The 25,956-nt window shown below is 47.8% G+C and overlaps 1 pseudogene; it reads right to left on the reverse strand.

Moving 5' to 3' along the window:
- Positions 1 to 1,140: 1,140 nt before the first annotated feature.
- Positions 1,141 to 22,305, reverse strand: LOC147081998 (NACHT, LRR and PYD domains-containing protein 3-like; annotated as a pseudogene).
- Positions 22,306 to 25,956: the final 3,651 nt, after the last annotated feature.

The following is a 25,956-nucleotide window of genomic DNA, read 5'->3' on the forward strand; positions in this document are numbered from 1 at the left end:
CGGACAACAACAATAACTTGCATTTATACAGCAGCCTTAATGTAATGAGACGACACATGGCAATTAGCAGAAAAAATGTGACACCGAGCCACATAGAGATTTTAGGAGAGATGGCCCAAAGCTCGGTGAAACTGGTAGGTTTTAGAAAGCATCTAAATGGAGGAGGAGAGAGAGGTAGAGCTGTGAAGAGGTTTAGGGAGGAAATTCCAGAGTTTAGGGCCTTGGCTGCTGAAGTCATGGCGCTAATGTGGAGCAACGAAAATCGGGGATATGCAACAGGTCAGAGGAGTGGCGAGATCTCGGAGGGTTGTAGGGACACTTGTTACACAGTCTGACTCCTCACTGGGAAAGACACACACTGTACACAGGGACACTTGTTACAGGGTCTGACTCCTCACTGGGAGAGACACACACTGTACACAGGGACACTTGTTACAGAGTCTGACTCCTCACTGGGAGAGACACACACTGTACACAGGGACACTTGTTACAGAGTCTGACTCCTCACTGGGAGAGACACACACTGTACACAGGGACACTTGTTACAGAGTCTGACTCCTCACTGGGAGAGACACACACTGTACACGGTGACAATTGTTACAGGGCCTGACTCCTCACTGGGGGAAGACAGCCTTGTGTACTGAGTGCAATTGTCAGTGTCCCACTGCAGCCCAGACTGAGCCCCACCCTGGGCCCTTCCTGTCTGTGCATTTCCGCAGTGCCCCAATGGGGAACATTCAGCCCCGGATATCCTGCAGAAGCAGCGCTGTGGGGCCGGGCGGCTGAGTCTCGTGACCATGTGGCTGGGCCTCTGACCTCACAATGGGAGATGATGCTCGCTCAGCTTAAATGAATTAAATTACTTAAATTAAACCGTTAAATTAAAAACAACTCTCCGTCCACGTCTTGTTCCCCAAAGAGGCCTTAGCTGTCTCTCTCCGGCTGAACTGAACTGATTCCTGCCCAGCCTGAAACAGATTAAAGATTAAACAGGAAATAAACAGATTGAATAACAGTGTAAATAACAGGGAGACTGGGGCTAATATTTCAATAATAATTACAGACAAATATTACCCAATAAAGTGACTGAATGCCATTGATATTTTATTTATTATATTAAACATTAACACAAACACTCACCGGATCCAGTCCAGACTCCTGCAGGTCAGGATGAGGTGGCAGAGAGCGGGGACAGATTCGTCTGTGAAGGAGTTTAATTCCAGGTTCAGGTCCATCAGTGAACGGTTTGTACTGAGAGCAGAGGCAAGATTCTCGGCACAAGAATCTGTGAGACCGACATTATCCAGCCTGGTGATCAGAGCCAGAGAAAAACCAGGAAGCAGAGTAAATCCGTAGAGTTTATTAATAACACTATTACTGATACTAGTAATAATGTTCAGTGTCAAACATCCAGTTATTTTAAACACAATCTCACACAGCCTGGTACTTACACAAATTCCTGTATTTTACAGTCCGGGTTCCTCAGAGCCGCAGACAATAGTTGCACACCTGAATCTCCCAGTTTATTATAACCCAGGGTCAGATCCGTCAGTGACTGGTTTGTAATGAGAGTGGAGGCGAGATCCTCAGCACAAGAATCTGTGAGACCGACACCAGCCATCCTGCAGATCAGAGAGAGATAAATAACAGGAATCAGAGTAAATCCCCGGTGTTTATTAATAACTCTATTACTGATACTGATAATAATGCACAGTGTCAGATATCCAGTTATTATAAACACAATCTCACACAGTCTGGTAATTAACCCAGTTTCTGTATTTTACAGTCCGAGTTCCTCAGAGGGGCTGACAGTAGCTTCATTCCTGAATCTCCCAGTTTATTTTTACCCAGGGTTAGAACCGTCAGTGACCGGTTTGTACTGAGAGCGGAGACGAGATCCCCGGCAAAATAATCTGTGAGACTGACATCATACAGCCTGAGGATCAGAGGGAGAACATAAGAACATAAGAAATAGGAGCAGGATTAGGCCAATCGGCCCCTCAATCCTGCTCCACCATTCAATAAGATCATGGCTGATCTGATCCTAACCTCAAATCTTCTATCACTCTCCATCCACCCGAACCCATGTGATCTCCCGGGAGAGGCAAAAAACCAGGTAAAAGGTCCAATGGCCAATTTGGGAGAAAAAAATCTGGGAAATTCCTCTCCGACCCATCTAGGGGATCGAAATTCTTCCAGGAGATCACTCTGTCCCTATATTTTCTACAGTACTTACCTTCTGTAAAGGCGATCTCCACCCCAGCCAGGAACAGGAATAAAACCATCTCCTGAAATCTAACACAGAATTAGAACACAGTAGGAACAGAACCAGGCTACACGGCCCCTGGGCCCACTCCACTACTCACAGGGCCATGACCATTCCGAACCTAGACTCAGGTCCAATTTCCTGCCCGCTCCCCGTAACCCTTAATTCCCTTTACTTCTAGGAAACTATCTATTTCTGTTATAAATTTATTTAATAATGTAGCTTCCACAGCTTTCTGGGGCAGCAAATTCCACAAACCTGCCACCCTCTGAGTGAAGAAGTTTCTCCTCATCTCAGTTTTGATAGAGCAGCCCCTTATTCTAAGATTATGCCCCCTAGTTCTAGTTTCACCCATCATTGGGAACATCCTCACCGCATCCACCCAATCAAGCCCATTCACAATCTTATATATTTCAATAAGATCACCTCTCATTCTTCTGATCTCCAATGGGTAGAGTCCCAATCTACTCAACCTCTCCTCATATGACCACCCCATCATCCCTGGGAGTAACCGAGTGAACCTTTTTTGTACTGGCTCGAGAGCAAGTATGTCTTTGCTTAAGTATGGACACCAAAACTGTATGCAGTATTCCAGGTGCGGTCTCACCAATACCTTGTACAACTGAAGCAATACCTCCCTATTTTTATATTCCATCCCCCTAGCAATAAAAGCCAACATTCCATTGGCCTTCTTGATCACTTGCTGCACCTGCATACTAACTTTTTGAGTTTCGTGCACCAGGACCCCCAGATCCCTTTGTACTTCAGTACTTTCCAGTTTCTTGCCATTAAGATAATAACTTGCTCTATGATTTTTCCTGCCAAAGTGCATAACCTCACACATTCCAGTATTGTATTCCATCTGCCAAATCTCTGCCCACTTACTTAGCCTGTCTATGTCCCTTTGCAGGTTTATTATGTCCTCCTCACTCACGACTTTTCGTCCCATCTTTCTATCATCTGCAAACTTTAATATGTTACACTCGGTCCCCTCCTCCAAATCGTTAATATAGATTGTAAAGAGTTGGGGACCCAGCACTGACCCCTGTGGAGCACCACTAGTTACTGGTTGCCAATCTGAGAAGAACCATTTATCCCAACTCTCTGCTTTCTGTTCGAGAGCCAATCCTCCACCCATGCCAGAATATTACCCCCAATCCCGTCATTTTTTATCTTGAGCAATAATCATTTGTGTGGCACCTTGTCAAATGCCTTTTGGAAGTCTAAATACACTATGTCCACTGGTTCCCCTTTATCCACCCTGTAAATAAGCCGTTCTCGGTAAGTTCCAGAACCAGCGCGATGACGTCATCACGTTGGTCACGTGTCGTCCCGAACGGCGGGAAATGTGATGACGTCATGACGTCAGACTGGGAGGTTCCCAGTTCAGACATGGTGAAGCCGGCATTAAGAAAAGACCTGTTGATTGTTTCTCCTGCATTCCATTGTTTGCTCTCTAGTTTACATTAAACTTCGTTTTATTATCAGACTGACTCAGCCTCAGTACTTCAGTTTGGGATCTGTCGATTCCAACATTGGTGACCCCGAATCTTTGCGGACGATTTTCGTGGAGGACGCGCAGAACAAAACGATGGATGTTAACGCAGCGACCTTGAAGCTCCCTCAATTTTGGGAACAACAGGCGGCCTTCTCGTTCGTCCAAGCGGAGGCTCAGTTCCAGCTTCGGAGCATCATGCTGGATCAGACCCGGTTTTTTTATGTGGTCTCCACACTGGACAGCTCGATGGCTTCGAGGATCATCAGTCTGCTGGGGACCCCGCCCGAAGATAACAAATATGATACGCTTAAGGCGCAACTAATGCAGGTTTTCGGCCTCACGAAAGTGCAGCGCACGCGACGTTTACTCACGCTGCCCGGGTTAGGCGATGCCAAGCCATCTGAGTTGATGAGCCAGATGCTCACGCTCCTCGGTTCTGAGTCGCAGTGTTTTCTGTTTCGGGAACTGTTCCTGCGCCAGCTCCCCGAGCAGGTGCAAGCAGCCCTCACCAGGTCGGAGGCTATGGACGGTGTAGCGCTCGTGGCCAAGGCCGACACCATTTATGTGGTGACACAGCATTACTGCGCCACCTCGAAGCATCCCACCCCGAAGACCTTCGCCTCGGTGCCTCCATCATCCGGTCTTTGCTATTACCACGCCCATTTCAGTCCAAAAGCTAGATGCTGCCGTCCTCCATGTAGTTTCGTGCCAAATGCACTGAGCAAGCAACAGCACTGACTGCGTAAATGGAAGAACGACCCCGAGGTTGGTTTAGCATCTACGATGGCGGTTGGAGATTCTGGGAAGTTATTGTATATCACTGGCTCCATTTCAGGCCGGCAGTTTTTGTGTGACACGGGCACTCAGTGCAGCATCCTCCCTGCTTCACTCCTCGACATCAGGGCAGGGAGGCGCAGTTCTCCACTCCAGGCCACCAACGGCAGTGCTATTTGTAAATTCGGGAAGCTGGGGATCCAGGTGTGTTTCGGCAGGCATCTTTTCCAATGGGAGTTTATAACCGCCAAAATCGCACAGGCAATCCTCGGCGCTGAGTTCTTCTGTACCAATGGCCTATTGGTTGATTTGCAAAATCGCCATCTGATTCACGCCACCACGTCTGCCTCCATCCCATGTTTTCGGGTCTCAGGCGCGCCTCACATGGTTTCCTGCACCGCGCCGGCGCCCGACAAATTCACCCGCCTTCTCAGGGAATTTCCGGATCTCACTCGACCCACCTTCTCGGCAACTACCGCTAAGCATGGTGTGGAGCATTACATCGCGATGACCGGCCCTCTGGTCTATGCCCGGGCTCGGCGCCAGTAATCTCAAGGCCGCGAAGGTGGAGTTCGCCACCATGGAGCGGCTGGGGATTGTTCGCCGGTCGGATAGTCCCTGGTCTTTGCCACTTCATGTCGTCCCTAAGCCCGGCGGTGGTTGGGGGCCCTGCGGCGATTATCGGCGCCTCAATGAGGTCACGACGCCCGACCGGTACCCAATACCGTACATTCAAGATTTCTCCGCACATTTGGCGGGCAATTAGAGTTTTCCAAAATCGACCTCGTCCGGGGGTACCATCAAGTGCCCATCCACCCCCAGGACATCCAGAAGACGGCGGTCATTACCCCATTCAGACTGTTTGAATTCCTCCGAATGCCGTTCAGGCTCAAGAATGAGGCGCAGGCATTGCAGCACCTTATGGATTCAGTGCTGTGGGATCTTAAGTTCCTGTTTGTGTATCTCGATGACATCCTGTTCACCAGTACTTCGAAAGAGGAACATCTCAGCCATCTGCGCCTCCTTTTTCGCTGCCTCCATCAGCATGGCCTCATAATTATCCCGGCCAAATGCCAATTCAGGCTGCGACAGATCGACTTTTTGGGCCACCGCATCACTGCGGAAGGAGCAGTGCCACTTCGGTCGAAGGTGGAGGCGATTGCTGCTTTTCCACGCCCGCAATCCATTAAAGCACTCCAGGAGTTCCTCGGTATGGTAAATTTTTACCATCGGTTTGTTCCCCGGGCCATGCAGCTTATGCGGCCACTCTACGAGGCACTCAGAGGGAAACCAGGGAAGGAACCTGTGGTCTGGACACCAGAGATGGATTGCGTTTTGTGGACACGAAAGATGCTCTCGCAAACGCAACGATGTTGGCACACCCGCTGCCTGGCACCTCCATCGCGCTTACGACTGATGCTTCGGACTATGCCGTAGGCGCCGTGCAGGAGCAATGGGTCAACGGGACGTGGCAACCGCTGGCATTTTTTAGTCGCCAATTGCATCATAATGAACGCAGCTACAGCACGTTCGACAGGGAGTTGTTGGCATTGTTTCTTGCAATCCGCCATTTTCGTTTTCTGTTGAATGGAAGCCAATTCACTGCGTTTGTGGATCACAAGCCCCTGACGTTTGCCATGGCCAAGACGGATGAGCCGTGGTCGGCTCGACAGCAATGACAGCTCACCTTTATTTCTGAGTTCACCACCGACATCCGGCACGTGTCCCGCAAGGACAACGTGGTCGCCAATTGCCTCTCACGTGCAACGGTCCAGGCCATCCAGTTGGGACTCGATTATTCACTCATGGCTTCTGACCAAGCGGCTGATCCAGAAACGCAAGCTTTCCGTACCGACTTCTCCTGCCTTCAACTTGCGGATGCACTTTTCCACTCGGCCGGCACCTGCTTGCTCTGCGACGTCTCCTTGGGGGACCCCCACCCGATCGTTCCGCTGTCCTGGTGTAGGAACGTTTTCGATGCCATCCACGGGCTTGCGCACCCTGGCACTAAAACTACTGCTGTTCAAGTTTGTCTGGAGAGGGGTGCGCAAGGATGTCCATGACTGGGCCAACAACTGCATCGTGTGCCAGCGGGCTAAGGTGCAGCGGCACATCAAAGCTCCCGTAGCCATTTTCGAAGTACCGGAGCGGCGTTTCGATCACGTCCATGTTGACCTTGTCGGCCCACTACCGCCATCACAGGGTTTCACACATTTCTTGACTATTGTCGACCATACCAGCAGGTGGGCCACTCCTTTGACGTCCACCACCTCCGCGGATGTCACCCGGGATTTTCTATCCTCCTGGGTTGCAAGTTTCGGAGTTCTGTCTGATATTTCGTCGGACCATGGGCCGCAATTCTCGTCTGCACTGTGGAACGCTGTAGCCTTGGTTTTGGGCACCAAGCTCCATCGGACCACGGCTTACCATCCGCAGGCAAAGGGACTATGTGAGCACTTTCATCGGTCCTTGAAGGTGTCGCTGCGGGCCAGCCTCCAGGGGGCTGCATGGACGGACAGGCTGCCTTGGGTGATGCTCGGGTTATGCACAGCGCCCAAACAGGACCTGCAGGCATCGGCTGCCGAGCTGGTTTATGGACAGCCACTCCGGGTGCCAGGCGAGTTTCTTCTGTCACCAACGCGACCTTGGTTGGCAGCCGAACAACTGGAGGCCCACTGGGACGCAGCTCAATCTTTTAGACTAATTCCGATGTCACATCACGGTTTGCCTGCGTCACATGTTCCGCCGGAGCTTATGCAGGCTAAATTCGTTTTTGTCAGGCATGATGCCCACCGTAGTCCTCTCACACCTCCATATACAGGCTCTTTCCAGGTACTGCAGGCGGGTGCCAAGAGTTTTTTAGTGGACGTCAGGGGCAAGCCTGACCACATTTCCGTGGACTGCCTCAAGGCCGCACACCTGGACCTCGAGCGACCGGTCGAGCCGGCGCAGCCACCGCGTCGTGGGCAGCCGCCCACTGCTGCCACACCTCACCGAACTGTTCCGCAGGCCAGCTCATCGTCTGCCCAGCCCATTCCTCTCCGGGAATATCGGAGTCATTCGAACAGGCTTTTCCGGCCTCCTCTCCGATTGACTTATGTGGTTAAAGACACTTCTGGGGGGGCGCATGTGGCAAAGCCACCAAGGGACTCCTGTATGACTAAATAACTGCCTTTAACAGAGTGCTAAAGCACCTATGTTTGTTTACTGTTTGTAAATAACCCGTTCTCGGTAAGTTCCAGAACCAGCGCGATGACGTCATCACGATGGTCACGTGACGTCCCGAACGACGGGAAACGTGAAGACGTCATGACGTCAGACTGGGCGGTTCCCAGTTCAGACCTGGTGAAGCCGGCATTAAGAAAATACCTGTTGATTGTTTCTCCTGCATGCCATTGTTTGTTCTCTAGTTTACATTAAACTTCGTTTTATTATCGGACTGACTCGACCTCATTACTTCAGTTAGGGATCTGTTGATTCCTACAAGCTATTATTAAGTCAAAGGAGGAAGCTTAAAAAGTTACCAGAAAAAGCAGTCAGCCTGAGGATTGGGATCTTTTTAGAAATCAGCAAAGGGGTCCAAGAAGTTGATAAAGAAAGGGAAAATGGAATATGAGCACAAACTAGCAAAAAATGTAAACAGGGATTGTAAAAGCTTCTATAGGTACGTGAAAAGGAAAAGGCTGGCGAAGGTAAATGTAGGTCCTTTACAGTCACAAACGGGAGAATTTATAATGGGGAATGAGGAAATGGCAGATAAATTAAATAAAAACTTTGATTGTCTTCAAGGAGGGAGACCAAAAAACTTCCCCGAAATACGAGAAAACCAAGGGTGTGACGAGAATGAGGAACTTAAAGAAATCATCAGTAGTAAAAAAGCAGTACTAGCAAAATTAATGGGACTAAAAGTCGATAAATCCCAAGGACCGGATGACCTACATCCTAGGGTTTTCAACGAGGTGGCCAGTGGAATAGTGGACGCATTGGTTGTCATCTTCCAAAATTTTATAGATTCTGGAATGGTTCCTGCAGACTGGAGGATAGCAAATGTAACCCCACTATTTAAGAAAGGAGGGAGAGAGAAAACGGGGAACTGCAGACCTGTTAGCCTCACATCAGTAGTTGGGAAAATGCTGGAATCTATTATAAAGGATGCAATAAATGGGCACTTAGAAACTAATATTAAAAATGGGTAGAGTCAACATGTATTTATGAAAGGGAAATCCTGCTTGACAAACCTATTGGAGTTCTTTGAGGATGTAAGTAGTGGAGTAGACAAAGGGGAATTGGTAGATGTGGTGTATCTGGATTTTCAGCAGGCCTTCGATAAAGTCCCACACAAGAGGTTGGTGAACATGGCAGATGGAATATAATGTGGATAAATGTGAAGTTATCCACTTCGGTAGAAAAAACAGAAAGGCAGAGTATTTCCTAAATGGTGAAAGATTGGGGAATGAGGAAGCTCAAAGGGACCTGGGTGTCCTTGCACACGAGTCACTGAAAGTGAATGTTCAGGTGCAGCAAGCCATTAGGAAGACAAATGGTATGCTGGCCTTCATTACAAGAGAACTTGAGTACAGGAGTAAAGAAGTCTTAGTCCAATTATATAGGGCCTTGGTGAGACCACATCTGGAGTACTGTGTACAATTTTGGTCTCCTTACCTAAGGAAGGATATACTTGCCATAGAGGGAGTGCAACGAAGGTTCAAGAGATTGATTCCTGGGATGGCAGGACTGTCATATGAAAAGAGATTAAGTAAACTAGACCTGTATTCTCCTGAATTCAGAAGAATGAGAGCATATCTCATTGAAGCATACAAAATTATTACAGGGCTTGATAGGATGGATGCTGGGAGAATGTTTCCCTTAGCTGGGGAGTCTAGAACCAAGGGCCACAACCTCAACATAAAGGGTAGACCATTCAGGACTGAGATGAGAAGACATTTCTTCACACAGAGGGTGGTGAATATTTGGAATTCTGTACCCCAGAGAGCTGTGGAGGCTCAGTCATTGGGTATATTCAAAACAGAAATTGATAGATTTCTGACTAGTAAGGGCATGAACGGATATGGCGATAGGGCTCGTGAATGGAGTTGAGGCAGAAGATCAGCCATGATCTTATTGAATGGCGGAGCAGGCTCGAAGGGCCGAATGGCCCTCTCCTGCTTCTTTTTCTTGTGTTCTTAAATCTCCAATGTTTATTAGTAAGACTATTACTAATACTAATAATAATGTTCAGTGTCAGACATCCAGTTATTATAACACAATCTCAGAGTCTGGTGTTTACCACAGTTTCTATATTTCACAGTCCGGATTCCTCAGAGCCGCAGACACTAGTTTCACTCCTGAATCTCCCAGGTTATTTTGATCAGTCTAAACACAAACAGAGAGAGAAACAAACTGAGTCAAATCCCGGATCTGATATATTTTTCTCTCTCGGATATTACAGCAATCACTGAAAGTACTTCAGCAAATTAAAAACCCAGTTTCCCCCCGCGATTTCCCACCTCGATGGGTCTGGTGTGGCTGGGGTTGGGTGCGGCCAGGGTCCGGTCCAGTCACCGCCTCGCTCTGGTGAATTGGAGGAAGCGGGTTTGAAGAGGTCATTTGATGACGCGCACATTGAGTTTGACAATTGTGTTGTCAGTGTTCTACAGTATTGAGGTGCTGCAAACACCGACAACCTCTGCACAGAGGAGCACGGCTGCACCCAGGCTTGCCCATAACTCCCTCCATAAGCATATGGAGGGAGCCACAGCACGCAGGGAGGTTGCCTTCCCTTCCACGGGCGGAACAGACCAACTCAGCTTGGTTGTACTTTGCACAGTGGGGCTCAAGCAGGAATGTCGTCAGGAGGACTAGGCTGCAGTGGCGCAAACCTTTCAATGATCTCAGTAGATCATGAAATGTTACTGCAAAACCACCCTCAACCTCATCCTGCTGTGCCACTCATCACATCCCCATCACTCTGCCTTCCCTATCCTACTCCTGCACATTCAAACTCACACCTACTTACCTTGCACCTCCACCCATCCTCTCTATCTATATTATCACATCCCCATCTCACTACCCACCCCTCACACTCACCCTCATCCTAGTCCAATCATACCAACTAACAACATACAAGGGAAGGGAATTGTGTGTTTTAGACAATGTTCACATGAAGTTTCTGTTAATGTGGTGTCAAACATTCAACCCTTTATTTTCAAAACATTCCTTTCTTCGACATTTTTGTGTGCACCTTTGGAAGTGGCTTTGTGAGTTAGTGAATGGTGAGACATAATGGTACCCCCCGCAATGCTGATGAGTGTGACAGGAATGGTTTGTGCATTGTAGGGATGCTTTATGTTGTTGGTGTGAGATGGTGCCAATCTGGTGCATCATCTGGCCATGGTGAGGCCATCTCTTGCGTCCCGGGCAGCAATGTGTTCTGGTATTGATGCCCTCTGTGCTGTGCAGCATCAGGAGTTGCGGAACAGGTTGTTGTTGTTCTTGATGCTGCTGGTGTTGGGGCTGATCGTGGTGGGACTCTGAGGCCCAAGGTGAGACAGTATAAACCATACCCATGCTGATGTAATAAATGGCAGGTGAACTTGAGATGACAGAAGCAATCTGTCAATGGTCAGAAAGGTTGTTCCATTGAGGGGACACTGGATAGAGAGTTTGCACCAAACATTTGCAATCTGCAATAACAATAGAAAACGCTGGAAAAACATAGCAGGCCAGGCAACATCCGTGGAGAGAGAAACAGAGTCAACATTTCGGGTCAAAACCCTTCTACAGAACTGAGAAAAAAAGGCAGGAAATGAAAGAGGTTAAAAGGCAGTTTGGGGGCTGGGAAATGGGGGAGGGGATGAAAGAAGAGACATTAAGAGATATTCAAGGTGAGACGAGATAGTAATAGGACAGGTAAAGAAACAAACAATGGCTCTAAATGAAGTGTGAAATGCGCTGGCAGAGTGAAGGACAGTTGCCATGTGGGAGAGAGAGAGAAAAAAGGAAAAGGCACAAGCCAAAAGCGTGGATAAAAAATGTAAAAATAATAGTGGCCGAGGTTATGATCTGAAATTGTTGAACTCGATATTGAGTCCAGAAGGCTGTAAAGTACCTAATCGGAAGATGAGGCGCTGTTCCTCGAGTTTACAGTGAGCTTCCATGGAACAATGCCAAGGCCACAGACGGTGAGGTCTGAGTGGGAACGGAAAGGTGAATTAAAGTGACAGGCAACCGAAAGCTCGGGGTCACACTTACAGACTGAGCGGAGGTGTTCCGCAAAGCGGGCACCCAACCTGCGTTTGGTCTCCCCAGTGTAGAGGAGACCACATCGTGAGCAGCGAATACAGTATAATAGATTGTAAGAAGTACAAGTAAATCGCTGCTTTATCTGGAAGAAGTGCTTGGGGCTCTGGACAGTGGGAAGGGAAGAGGTAAAAGGGCAGGTGTTGCATCTCCTGTGCTTGCATGGGAAGGTGCAGTGGGAAGGCAAGGGGTGTTGGGGTGATTGAGGAGTGGACCAGGATGTCTCAGAGGGAGCAGGCCCTACGGAATGCTGAAATGGGAGGGGAGGGGAAGATGTTTTTGCTGGTGGGATCACATTGGAGGTGGCAGAAATGGCGGAGGATGATCCGTTGAATGTGGAGAATGGTGGGGTGAAAGGTGAGAAGGGGAACCATATCGTGGTTCTGGGAGGTAGGGGCAGGGGTGAGAGCAGGAGCGCGGGAGATAGAACGGACCCAGTCAAGAGCCCTGTCAACCACGGTAGAGGAGAATCTTTGGTTGAGGAATAAGGAAGACATGTCGGAAGCATTAGTATGGAGCGTGGCATTGTTAGAGCTGATGCGGCAGAGACAGAAAAACTGGGAGAATGGACCAGCTTCCTTACAGGAAGCGAGGTGGGAGGAAGTGTATTCCAGGTAGCTGTGGGAGTAAGAGGGCGTATAGTGAATCTTTGTCAATAGCAGCAACAGAGTTTTTTCTGTCCAGTTACAAGTTTTAAATGTCCCTGTGCTCCTAGTTTATAGGAGTGGAGAGTCTCTCACTTTATTCCTCGTTAAACTGGCTCTACATTTATTTCAGGTGTAACTGACCCGTCAGTTTTTGAGGAATTTTCGGAAGTTCCCTGTCCGAGCGGGGCCTCACACAAAGGGGGCAGGTTATGGGGAATTCCAGGGTTCAGTGCCCCCGTTTACCTCGGAGCCGCCCGCTGTGTATGAGTCCCCACCGCTGGCCAGTGTGAGTCTGTACTCCGGGGCAAAACCTCACAATATGTTAGATTGGAACCTTTTTACCGGCAGATTTAAGATTCTGAATATCAATCTTTACTCAATGTTCAGGGCTGTGTATAATTGTAAACATTTACTGCTCAAAGAATTTCCTGTTCCCCAATATTCACAAACCAGGAAACTTCCCCCTGGACAAGACACAGCCTGCATGTTATTGGAGTAAATATCAAACAGTTAGTGATTTAATGTCGGGTTTCTCTCCTGTTTCCAGTTGAAATGGTGGATGTGGAAAATATTTTAAATTAATTTTATCTTTACTGCTGGATTATATTTGATGTTTACATTCCGCTGTCCAGCCATATTAAATATGATTTATTGTAACTAAATTATCAGACTCTCAGTGACTTGTAGTTTCAAGGCAAGGGGCAGGAGGTTTAGAGGGGATTTGAGAAAAAACTTTTTCACCCAGAGAGTTATACAGCACAGAAACAGGACCTTCGGCCCATTGTGTCTGCGCCGGCCATCAATCCCTGTCTATTCTAATCAATTTTCCAGCACTTGAAACACCATAGCTTACAAGGCTATGGACCAAGTGCGCATCTAAATGCTTCTTGAATGTTGAGGGTTCCAGCTTCGACCACTCTTTCAGGCAGCGAGTTCCAGATTCCAGCCATGCTCTGGGTGAAAAAGATTTTCCTCAAATCCCCTCTAAACCCCCTGCCCCTTCCCTAAACTTAAGTTATTGACCCCTCTGGAAGGGGAAAAGTTCCTTGCTATCAACCCTATCTATGCCCTTCATAAACTTGTACACTGGCAGCAGCAGCAAGAGTGGCCCTGGGTGGAGACTGAGGATATAATGTGCGGGAGAGAGAGAGAGTGCGGCCCAGACTCACCGGCAGCAGCGAGAGCGGCCCTGGGTTGAGACTGAGCACAGAGACCGATCATTTAAAAAACGGGGGTGTGAGAGAGTGGCCCAGACTCACTGGCAGCAGCGGCGAGAGCGGCCCTGGGTGGAGCCCTGAAAGTGGTTTAAACAGAGTGCTGCGAGTTGGGAATTGGTTCTTACATTGCACGAAGGAAACAGTCCGCGAGCGGGAGCAGTCAAACAACAACAACTGTGAAACTGCTAAAGTGCCGTCACAACCAGGGAAGGAGCTGATTGGTAAGTAGGACCTGGTGAGTATTTCTACAGTCCAGTCGTTAATGTAAAAGTTATGTCTCTAGTTTAATGTAAGTAGTGTTTAAAGGCAAGTAAGGTCCCTAGATATTTAATATTCTTTCATTTAAAGGAAGTAAAGGGAGTAAATGAAGGGAAGGACATGGCAGGACAGACCTTTGTGGGAAGAAGAGGCGGCGGCGGAGCGGCTATAAAAGCGACACCGAGGACCAGGCAGGTTTACAAATCTCCAATATCAGAGCTCCGAGAGCGGGAGAGAGGTAAAAAGTAGTTGAAGTGTGACGTCACCAGAAAGCAGGTAAGTGATTTGTTGGTGAGTATTTTTTCTCTTTCTCTTTTTTTTACAAGCTTACATTCTGCAGTTTCTTTTTTTCCAGGGTCTCTGTGGTGTAGTGGGGACAGATGGTAAATAAGCACCCTAGAGTATATCTTTAATTGGTGGTATTGAATTAATTTAAATTAATTAAAGGGTAAGTCATGTCAGGACAGCCCTGCCTCGTGTTATGCTCCTCTTTCTCTATGTGGGAATTCAGGGATGCTGCCAGTGTCCCTGATGACCATGTGTGCCAGAAATGCATCCAGCTGCAGCTACTAGCGGACTGTATTGAGGCGCTGGAGCTGCGGATGGATGAGTTTTGGAGCATTAACGATGCTGAGAGGGTCGTGGATTACACGTTTAGTGAATTGGTCACACCGCACGTTAGAGCTGCACAGGCAGAAGGGAAATGAGTCACCTTCAGGCAGAGCAGTAGGGGCAGGCAGGTAATGCATGGGACCCCTGTGGCCATCCCCCTTTCAAACAAGTATACCGATTTGGATACTGTTGAGGGGGATGACTTACCAGGGGAAGGCAGCAGCAGCCAACTTCCTGGCACCAGGGGTGCATCTGCTGCTCAGGAAGGAAGGAGAAAGGGGGGGGAGAGCAATAGTGGCAGGGGATTCTATCGTAAGGGGAACAGCTAGGCGTTTCTGTGGCCGTAGACGTGACTCCAGGATGGTATGTTGCCTCCCTGGTGCCAGGGTCAAGGATGGCACTGAACGGCTGCAGGGCATTCTGAAGAGGGAGGGTGAACAGGCAGAGCTCGTGGTTCACATTGGGACCAACGACATGGGAAGAAAGAGGGAGGAGGTCCTGCAGCAAGATTTTAGGGAGCTAGGTAGCAGATTAAAGAGCAGGACCTCAAATGTTGTAATCTCTGGATTATTCCCGGTGCCACATGCTAGTGAGTATAGGAATAGGCGGATAGAGCAGATGAATGCGTGGCTAAAGAGTTGGTGCAGGAGGGAGGGCTTTTGTTTCCTAGGTCACTGGGTCTGCTTCTGGGGAAGGTGGGACTTGTACAAGTCGGACGGGTTGCACCTGAACCAGAACGGGACAGATATCCTTGTGGGGAGGTTTGCTAGCACTGTTGGGGGGGAGGGGTTTACACTAACATGGAAGGGGATGGGATACAGAGTGGAGCTATAATAGGGGGTGATGTACAGCCAAATATAGAGGAAAAAACAAGTCAGCTTGGAAGGCAGAGCAAATATGTAATGGCACAAGGGAGTAGGGCAAGGCTGGATGGCATTTATTTTAATGAAAGGAGTTTTGCGAATATGGTGGATGAACTGAAGGTGTTGATGAACACATGGAAGTATGCTATTGTTGCTATCATGGAGACATGGTGGAGGGAGGGGCAAGACTGGGAGCTCAATATTCCAGGGAATAGAATTTTCAGGCGAGAGAGAGGAGGTGGTAAAAGAGGAGGGGTTGTCACAATATTAATTAAGTATTCAATTACTGCTATAAGGAGGGATGATATATTAACAGGTTCCTCTAATGAGGCCATATGGGTAGAACTTAAAAAAAAAGGGGTAAGCACTTTGCTGGGAGTGTACTATAGGCCCCCAAACAGTCAGGGGGAGATAGAGGAACAGATATGTAGGCAAATCTCAGAGAAATGTGCAAATAATAGGGTAATAATAGTGGGGGATTTCAACTTCCCCAATATTAACTGGGATAGTCAGAATGTGAAAGGATTAGAGGGTGCAGAATTCTTAAAGTGCATCCAGGAGAGCCTTTTGAGCCAGCATGTAGAAAGTCCTACAAGAGAGGGGGCGTTACTGGACCTAATTCTTGGGAATGTGGCCGGGCAAATGGAAGAAGTGTTAGTAGGTGGGCACTTTGGTGACAGTGACCATAATTCGGTGAGATTTAAGGTAGTCATGGAAAAGGACAGAGATTGACCGGAGATGAAGGTTCTAAATTGGGGGGAAGGCCAATTTTAACATGATACGGCAGGATCTGGCCAAAGTGGGCTGGGATCAGCTACTTGTAGGAAAATCCACATCGGAGCAATGGGAGTATTTCAGAAGGCAAATAGAGAGAGTACAATGGCAACATGTTCCCGTAAATGTCAAGGGTGGGACCAGCAAGCCCAGGGAACCTTGGATGTCAAGGGATATACGAGAATGGATTAGGAACAGAAGGAGGGCTTTTAGCAGATACAAAGAACTAAAGACAGAGGAAGCCCTAGAGGAGTATAAAAAGAGCAGGGGGATATTAAAAAAGAAATTAGGAGAGCGAGGAAGGGCCATAAAATAACACTGGTGAGCAAAATAAAGGAAAATCCTAAGGTGTTTTATAAGTATATTAAGGGTGAGAGGATAACTAGGGAAAGAGTAGGACCCATTATGGAGAAAAGTGGCAATCTGTGTGTGGAGCCAGAAGATGTAGGTGGAGTTTTAAATACATTTTTTGCAACTGTGTTCACTATGGAGAAGGACGATGCAGACGTAGAAATCGGGCAGGGGGCCTGTTATATACTTGCATATTAGCATCGAGAGGGAGGAGGTACTGGCGATTTTAGCAGGCTTAAAATTCGATTAATCCCCAGGCCCAGACGAGATGTATCCCAGGCTGCTGTGTGAGGCAAAGGAGGAGATTGCAGGGGCTCTGACACAAATTTTCAGAACCTCTCTGGCCACAGGGGATGTGCCAGAGGACTGGAGAACAGATAACGTAGTACCATTATTCAAGAAGGTTAGTAGGGATAAACCAGGGAATTACAGGCCAGGGAGTCTAACATCAGTGGTAGGGAAATTATTGGAAAAAATTCGGAGGTACAAAATTAGTCTCCACTTGGAGAGGCAAGTATTAATCAGGGATAGTCAGCATGGCTTGTCAAGGGAAGATCATGTCTGACTAAATTTATTGAATTTTTCGAGGGAGTAACTAGGTGTGTGGATGAGGGTAGTGCAGTGGATGTGGTATACATGGATTTCAGTAAGGCTATCGATAAAGTCCCGCATAGCAGACTGGTCAAGAAGGTAAGAGTCCATGGGATCCAGGGTGCCTTGGCACATTGGATCCAAAACTGGCTTCGTGGCAGAAGGCAGAGAGTGATGGTGGAAGGTTGTTTTTGTGACTGGAAGCCTGTGTCCAGTGGGGTACCGCAGGGATCGGTGTTGGGTCCCTTGCTGTTTGTGGTCTACATTAATGATTTGGATGTGAATGTAAAAGGTATGATCAGTAAGTTCGCAGATGACACGAAATTGGTTGGGTGGTAAATAGCGAGGAGGGTAGCCTCAGTCTGCAGGATGATATAGATGGGTTGGTCAGATGAGCGGAACAGTGGCAAATGGAATTGAACCCTGAAAAGTGTGAGGTGATGCATTTTGGAGGGACTAACAAGGCAAGGGAATACACAATGAATGGTAAGACCGCAGGCAAGACAAAGGATCAGAGGGACCTTGGTGTGCATGTTCATAGATCCCTGAAGGCAGCAGAACAGGTGGATAAGGTGGTTAAAAAGGCATAAGGGTTACTTTCCTTCATTAGCTGAGGCATTGAATATAAGAGCAGGGAGGTTATGAAAGTGCTGTACAAAACGCTGGTTAGGCCACAGCTGGAACACTGTGTGCAGTTCTGGTCACCACACGTTAGGAAGGATGTGATTGCTTTGGAGAGGGTGCAGAGGAGATTCACCAAGATGTTACCTGGGCTGGAGCGCTTCAGCTATGAAGAAAGACTGGACAGGCTGGGGTTGTTTTCCTTGGAGCAGAGAAGGCTGAGGGGGGACCTGATTGATGTGTACACAATTATGAGGGGCATAGATAGGGTAGATATTAAGGAACCTTTTCCCTTAGTAGAAGGGTCAATAACAAGGGGGCATAGATTCAAGGTAAGGGGCAGGAGGTTTAGAGGGGATTTGAGGAAGAACCTTTTCACCCAGAGGGTGGCTGGAATCTGGAACTCACTGCCTGAAAACGTGGTAGAGGCAGGAACCCTCACAACATTCAAGTTGCATTTGGATGAGCACTTAAAATGCCATAGCATACAAGGCCACGGACCAAATGCTGGAAAATGGGATTAGATTAGACAGGTCTTGATGGCGGCGCGGACGCGATGGGCAGAAGGGCCTCTTTCCGTGCTGTATAACTCACTGACTCTATGACAGCTCGGCTGCGTGGAGTGCTCCTCCTGTGTTATGTGGGAAGTCAGGGACACTTTCAGTGTCCAGGGCGAACACATGTGCAGGAAGAGTCTCCAGCTGCAGCTACTCGAAATCTGTGTTTTGGAGCTGGAGCTGCAGCTTGAGTCATGGTGGAGCATCCGCAAAGCTGAGATCTTCGTGGATAGCACGTTTAACGAGGCGGGCACACCACAGATAAAGAGTGCACAGGCAGACAGGGAATGGGTGACCACCAGAGAGAGTAAAAGAACTAGGAAGGTAGACCCCTGGGTTCATCCCCTTCTCCAACAGATTTTCCGTTTTGGATACTGATGAGGGAGGTGGTTTCTCAGGGGAATGGAGCAAGAGCCAAGTTCGTGGCACTAACAGTGGCTCAGCTGCACAGGAGGGGAGGAAAAAGAGTGGGAGAGCAATAGTGATAGGGGATTCTATCATAAGGGGAACAGAGACGTTTCTGTGGCCACAGACGTGACTCCAGGATGGTATGCTGCCAGGGTCAAGGATGTCACTGAACAGCGGCAGGGCATTCTGAAGTGGGAGGGCGAAGAGTCAGTGGTTGTGGTTCACATTGGTACCAATGACATAGGTAGAAAGAGGGATGAGGTCAAGCAACAAGAATTTAGGGAGCTAGGTAGCAGATTATAAAGCAGGACCTCAAAGGTTGTAATCTCTGGATTATACCCGGTACCACGTGCTAGTAGGTATAGGAAGAGAGAGCAGATGAATGCGTGGCTTAAGAGTTGTTGCAGGAGGGAGGGCTTTAATTTCCTGGATCACTGGGTCTGCTTCTGGGGAAGGTGGGACCTGTACAAGTCAGACGGGTAAGACAGATGAACACATGGGAGCATGATATTGTTACTATCAGAGATATGGGTGAGGGAGGGGTAGGACTGGCAGCTTAATATTCCTGGGTATAGAATCTTCAGGCGAGACAGAGGAGGGTGTAAAAGAGGAGGGGGTGTCGCAATATTGATCAAGGAGTCAATTACTGCTGTAAGGAGGGATGATACCTTCGCAGGTTCCTCTATGAGGCCATATGAGCAGAACTTAAAAATAAAAAGGAGGCAAGCACTTTGCTGGGAGTGTACTATAGGCGCCCAAACTGTCAGGGGGAGATAGGGGAACAGATATGTCGGCAAATCTCAGAGAAACGTAGAAATAATAGGGTAATAATAGTAGGGGATTTCAACTTCCCCAATATTAATTGGGATATTCAGAGTGTGAAAGGTTTAGGAGGGCAAGTGCTTGCTCCCTTTTTGTTTGTTTTTAAGTTCTACCAAATAGGCCTCATTAGAGGAACCCGTTAAGATATCATCCCTCCTTATTGCAGTAATTGACTCCTTCATTAAGAACATAAGAACATAAGAACATAAGAAATAGGAGCAGGAGTAGGCCAATCGGTCCCCCGAGCCTGCTCCGCCATTCAATAAGATCATGGCTGATCTGATCCTAACCGCCAATCCACTATCACAGAACCATCTCCTGAATCTAACAGAATTAGACACACAAAATAGGAGCAGGATCAGGCTACACGGCCCCTGGGCCCGCCCCGCTACCCACAGGGCCATGAGCTATCTGAACCTAGACTCATGTCCAAATTCCTGCCCGCTCCCCGTAACCCTTAATTCCCTTTACTTCTAGGAAACTGTCTATTTCTGTTTTAAATTTATGTAATGATGTAGCTTCTACAGCTTTTTGGGGCAGCATATTCCATGGAACTACCACCCTCTGAGTGAAGTAGTTCCTCCTCATCTCAGTTTTGAAAGAGCAGCCCCTTATTCTAAGACTATGCCCCCTAGTTCTAGTTTCACCCATCATCGGGAACATCTTCCCCGCATCCACCCGATCCAACCCCTTCACAAACTTATATGTTTCAATAAGATCGCCTCTCATTCTTCTCAACTCCAATGAGTAGAGTCCCAATCTACACAACCTCTTCTCATATGTCCATCCCCTCATCTCCGGGATTAACCGAGTGAACCTTCTTTGTACTGACTCGAGAGCAAGTATGTCCTTTCTTAAGTATGGACACCAAAACTGTACGCAGTATTCCAGGTGCGGTCTCACCAATACCTTGTAGAACTGAAGCAATACCTCCCTATTTTTATATTCTATCCCCCTAGCAACGAAAGCCAACATTCTGTTTTAAATTTATGTAATGATGTAACTTCGACAGCTTTTTGGGGCAGCATATTCCATGGACCTACCACCCTCTGAGTGAAGTAGTTCCTCCTCATCTCAGTTTTGAAAGAGCAGCCGCTCCTGTTTTGCTCCCCCCTCTGTCTCGCCTGAAGATTCTATACCCCAGAATATTGAGCTGCCAGTCCTGCCCTTCCCTCAACCATGTCTCTGTGATAGCAACAATATCATACTCCCATGTGTTCAACGCCTTCATTAATCTGCCTTACTCGTATTAAAATAAATGCCATCTGGCCTTGCCTTACTCCCTTGAGCCGTTACATATTTGCTGTGCCTTCCAGGCAAAATTGTTTTTCTTCTATATTCAGCTTTGCATCACCCCCTACTATAGCTCCACTCCGTATCCCATCCCCCTGCCCAGTTAGTTTAAACCCCCCTCAACAGCACTAGCAAACCGCCCCGCAAGGAGGTTGGTCCCGTTTCAGTTCAGGGGCAAACCATTTGACTTGTACACGTCCCACCTTCCCCAGAAACAGACCCAGTGATCTGGGAAACGAAAGCCCTCCCTCCTGCATCAACTCTTTAGCCACGCATTCATCTGCACTATCCTTCTATTCCTATACTCACTGGCACGTGGCACCAGGAGTAATCCAGAGATTACTACCTTTGATGTCCCGCTTTTTAATCTGCTACCTAACTCCCTAAATTCTTGTTGCAGGACCTCATTCCTCTTTCTACCTGTGTCGTTGGTACTTATGTGAACCAAGAACTCTGACTGTTCGCCCTCGCCCTTCAGAATGCCCTGCAGCTGTTAAGTGACATCTTGACCCTGAAACCAGGAAGGCAACATACCATTTTGGAATCACGGCTGCGGCCGCAGAAACGCCTGTATGCACCCCTCACTATTGGGTCTCCTACCACTATTGCCCTTCCACTCTTACTCCTCCCCCTTGTGCAGCTGAGGATAAAGACTATAAAATCCCTACTTCATCACAAGGATCCATTTTAGATTCTCCAGTCCTTAGGGAATTACTAACCGATCCTCATATTATTGGTCATATTTGTGTTGAATCTTCTTCTCACTGGTTTAACTGAACTGTTTATTTCCCTTCATTACGGAACAACAACACAATCCGTGACTGTTCGGCAATTCGCCCAAGTGTTAGAGACAAATAAATAGTTACCTCAACACCCAGCATTTGTGCAGTACGGGTGCCAGCCGCTGGAGTCCTTCACACTGAATGGAGCAGTCCTCTAGATTGAGGTGATTTAATGTATCACAGAGTCCAATGACATGAGACAGGACTGCACAGTCAATCGGAGTCAACTCTAATTCACTAAATGTGAGTGATTTCACAGATCGCACTGTGGCCCGAGCCAGTGCTTAATTCTGAGGCTCAAACAGGTAGTGGAATGTGTTCAGGAGGTTCCTTTTACCAGTTTCACTCTCTGTGTTTCCAATCTGTCCTTCAACCTTCTCCTTCACCCAGTCAATCACTCGGCAGGTGGTTTGATGAAGAAATGGACCCAGAAACTTGTCCAGGGGCCAAGCTGACTATGGTGAGGAGAGACCAGCAACAAACCGAAGAAATATCTCAAATCGCCCACCTTCATTGCTGTGGGCTTCTCTGAGGAGTTTCAGGATGTCCCCAGGATCTGGAGTCAGGAATTGTGCGAGTGCAGCTACAAACTCTTGGATGGTGAGGTGCGGGAATGTGTACACCACGCTCTGGGCAGAATCATCTCTCTCCAAAAGTTCCATCATGAACCCAGACAGGAACTGGGAAGGTTACAGATTTTATTTGATCAAATCTCCATTACTAAATACAATCTTCTTCTCGGAGACTCCTGTGAAAGCCATCTCACCAAGCTTCAGTAATACATCACGGGGGCTATCAATCTCTCGGCCATGGTTCTTCAGAATTTTGTAAATATCGTCGGAATATAGTTGGGTGATGGTCTTGGGAAATTGCTGCTTTTTCCGGTCTCTTTGTGTAAAGAATGGACCCAGTGAGAGTCCGAGGATCCAGCAGTAGGAAGGGTTGTAGCACATGGTGTACAGGATCTCTTTCTCTTCCACATTGTCGAAAACAGCTGCTGCCACCTTCTGATCTTCAAAAAACTTGTTGAAATATTCCTTCCGTTCTTCACCAACAAATCCCAGGATTTCCGTCCAGATACTGATCTCAGCTTTTTCCAATAAATGTAATGCAGTGGGGCGGCTGGTCACTAGCACTGAACATCCTGGGAGCAGCTTGTGCTCTATTAAACTGTACACAATGTCAGACACGTCACACCAGTCTTCGGGATCTGTGCACATGTGCTGAGGGTCTGCATTTCTCCGATTGTCAGCAAAATCGATCCTATCCTTGAATTCATCCAAACCATCGAATATAAACAGCAAACTCTCTGGGTTCTTCCAGAGGTCTCCCAGAATATTCCCAATGTAATGATACAGATCCTGTATCAGATTCCTCAGGTTTATTCTACAGTAAATAGCGTTCAAATCGCGGAATTTGAAGATGAAAACAAATTGAAAGTGTGGGAATATTTTCCCAGTGGACCAGTCATGAACAATCTATCGTACCATTGTTGTTTTACAATCCCCGGGACACCGCTCACTGCAGCTGAAGTCCCAGAATATGATTTTGTCCGGGAAAGACTGCTCTGGAACAATTGATCAGTTCGGATTTTTTCCAGCTCTCTCCGGAGATGTTTCTCTCGCCACTCTTCATGGTCTCGGCCTCTTGCCAGCAGTTCGTGTTCTACAAGTGTCCGATCTCGAACAGTAGAAATGACCGTTTGCTCAGCGTATCGATCAACTAGCTGGAAAACCTTCACCTTCTCCTTTATTAGGAAAGTGTTCACTCTCAGTGTTTCAGTTTGTACCCGGAGTGTTTCCTTCTGTTTCTGTTGAAGGTCTTCAATTAGAACAGACAGGATGTGATTTCAATGTTAGTTATATTGTCAAAGAAAGTTCCGCTATACTGCTCAGCTTTTCAGTAAAATGTGACACGAACTTTTTCGAAATTTTAATCGCAGACAGTTAGAAAACCAAAACAGTTCTTGTGAATCTTACTTGACAGGAAATTTCTGAGAGCAGTTTCAATTCTACATGGGACACTAATATTTATTAACATGGCGACCTGGGTGAAGGTGAAATGTTCGCTCTGATGGAGAATACTATCTGTTGCACAATGTACTGCAGACATCTCATTACAAATCCACAGATGATTCTGGTTATGTAGCTGTAGTGGTTATAATGGATAAGTGATTGAACCCCACCCCCAGCAGAGCTGCGCCTTTGTACAAATAGCAAATCGGGAATTGAGCAGCAGGGAGAGAGGGACAGGCTCAAAATGTACTGATTGGGCAGCACTGAGAGAGGGACAGGCTCACAATGTACTGATTAGAAAGCACTGAGAGAGGGACAGGCACACAATGTACTGATTGGGCAGCACTGGGAGAGGGACAGGCTCCCAATGTACTGATTGGGCAGCACTGAATGAGGGACAGACTCACAATGTACTGATTGGGCAGTACTGAGGGAGGGACAGGCTCACAATGTCCTGATTGGGCAGCACTGAGAGAGGGACAGGCTCAAAATGTCCTGATTGGGCAGCACTGAGAGGGGGACAGGCTCACAATGTACTGATTGGGCTGCACTGAGGGAGGGACAGACTCACAATTTACTGATGTTCCCCTATTTTTGGTCAGCTCTTGGGTGAGCTCTTGGCAAATTCTATACATTTCCAGTTAACATTTCACAGGGAAATGTTAATGTTATTGTGAAGGTAGAAAGGGGATAACAACAACAACAACTTGAATTGACATAGCCCCTTTAACTTAGTAATAACGTCCAGAGAGACTCAGCAGGAGCGTAATCAGATAAAAGGAAACACCGAGCCAAATAAAGAGATATTAGAACGGGGGACCAAAAGCCAGGTAAAAAAGATTGAATTTTAATATTGAACATTCGATAAGTAGAGACGGATAGGGTTGGAGGGGGAATTCCAGAGTTCAGGGTCGAGGCTGCTGAGAACAAAGCCAGCAAAAGTGGAGAGGTGAAAATCAGGACGCACAATGTTCAAAATTGAGGAGTGCAGAGATCTCCGAGGGTTCTGGGCCTGCAGAGTTAGGGATGCTGAGATCATGGAGGAATGGGAGATAAGGATGATAATTTCAGAATCAAGACTTTGCCAGACAGGGAGCCAAAGTAGGTCAGCGAGCACATGGGTGATGTGCGAACGGTACTCCGTGCGAGTTCCGATAGGTGCAGCAGAGTTGGGGTAAGCTCAAATTTATAGAGGATGGAATGTTGGTGGTTGGTAAGCCTTAGCCTGTTGGAATAACTGAGACTGGAGAAAACAAAGGCATAGATGAGGAGTTCATCATTAGATGGGCTGAGGCAGGGGCGCAGAAAGTGAATGTTACAGAGTTGTAAGTCGGTGGTCTTGTTGATGGAGAGTGTGTGGGAGCGAAAGGTCAGCTCAGGATCTAATAGGATGCATTAGTTGCAAACATTCTGGTTAAGCCTCACACCGTTGCCAGGGAGAGGGATGGAATCCATGGCTAGGGAATGGAGTTTATGGCCGCGACCAAAGATAATGGCTTTGGTCTGTCCAATATTTAATAGGAGGAAGTGTTTGCTCAGCTAATACTGGATGTCGGACAAGCTGCATGACGCATCAGAGACAATGCAGGACCTGAGAGAGATGGTGGTGCGGTAGAGCTGATTCTCTTCAGTGAAATCTAACATTGTGTTTTCGAATGATGTCACCAAGGGGGAGAATGTAGATCATAAATAAGAGGAGGTCAATGATATATCCATGGGGATACCAGAGGTAACAGTGTGGGAGCAGGTAGAGGAGACAATGCAGGAGATTTGATTCTCTTTATGACTATGGAGGCCATTCGGCACATGGAGCCCGTGCCAGCAATCGGGTCAGTCCAATTCCCCCGCTCTACCCCCGTAGCCCTGAAAGTTTATTTCCCCCAAGTGCCTATCCAGTCTCCCTTTGAAAACATTGACAGGCCTAGAAATTGGGTTGGGGCGCCAAAGTGGTGCAAAAGTCGTCTGAGCGCAGGATTTGGCGCAGCGATCAGAGTGATACCGATCACCAGAAATTCAGTTTCAGTGCCCCTCGAGGGACACGGGGCGAGTTTCGAGGTGCTCCGCGTCCCTCTTAGGACACTGAAACTGATTATCGCAGCGCAATGTGCCGCAGCGCAACATACTGCGGCACGGCACGCTGCGGTACTGCAGGCCTTCCTCCCACTGTTAAGGGGGAGGTGCCTGCAAAAGCGCGATCCCCGCTCGCGAGTGCCGGCAAATGAGCCCGGCACCAAGGAGAAGTGCCGCGCTCTCGGGAAACAGCCGGCAATGCCGCGGGGGGGGGGATTAGGAGGCCGGGGACGGAGGT

This window comes from Somniosus microcephalus, unplaced genomic scaffold, assembly GCF_052327205.1.
Source record: "Somniosus microcephalus isolate GS21.2 unplaced genomic scaffold, FLI_Smic_1.0 scaffold238, whole genome shotgun sequence".
In the NCBI taxonomy this organism is placed as follows: Eukaryota; Metazoa; Chordata; class Chondrichthyes; order Squaliformes; family Somniosidae; genus Somniosus; species Somniosus microcephalus.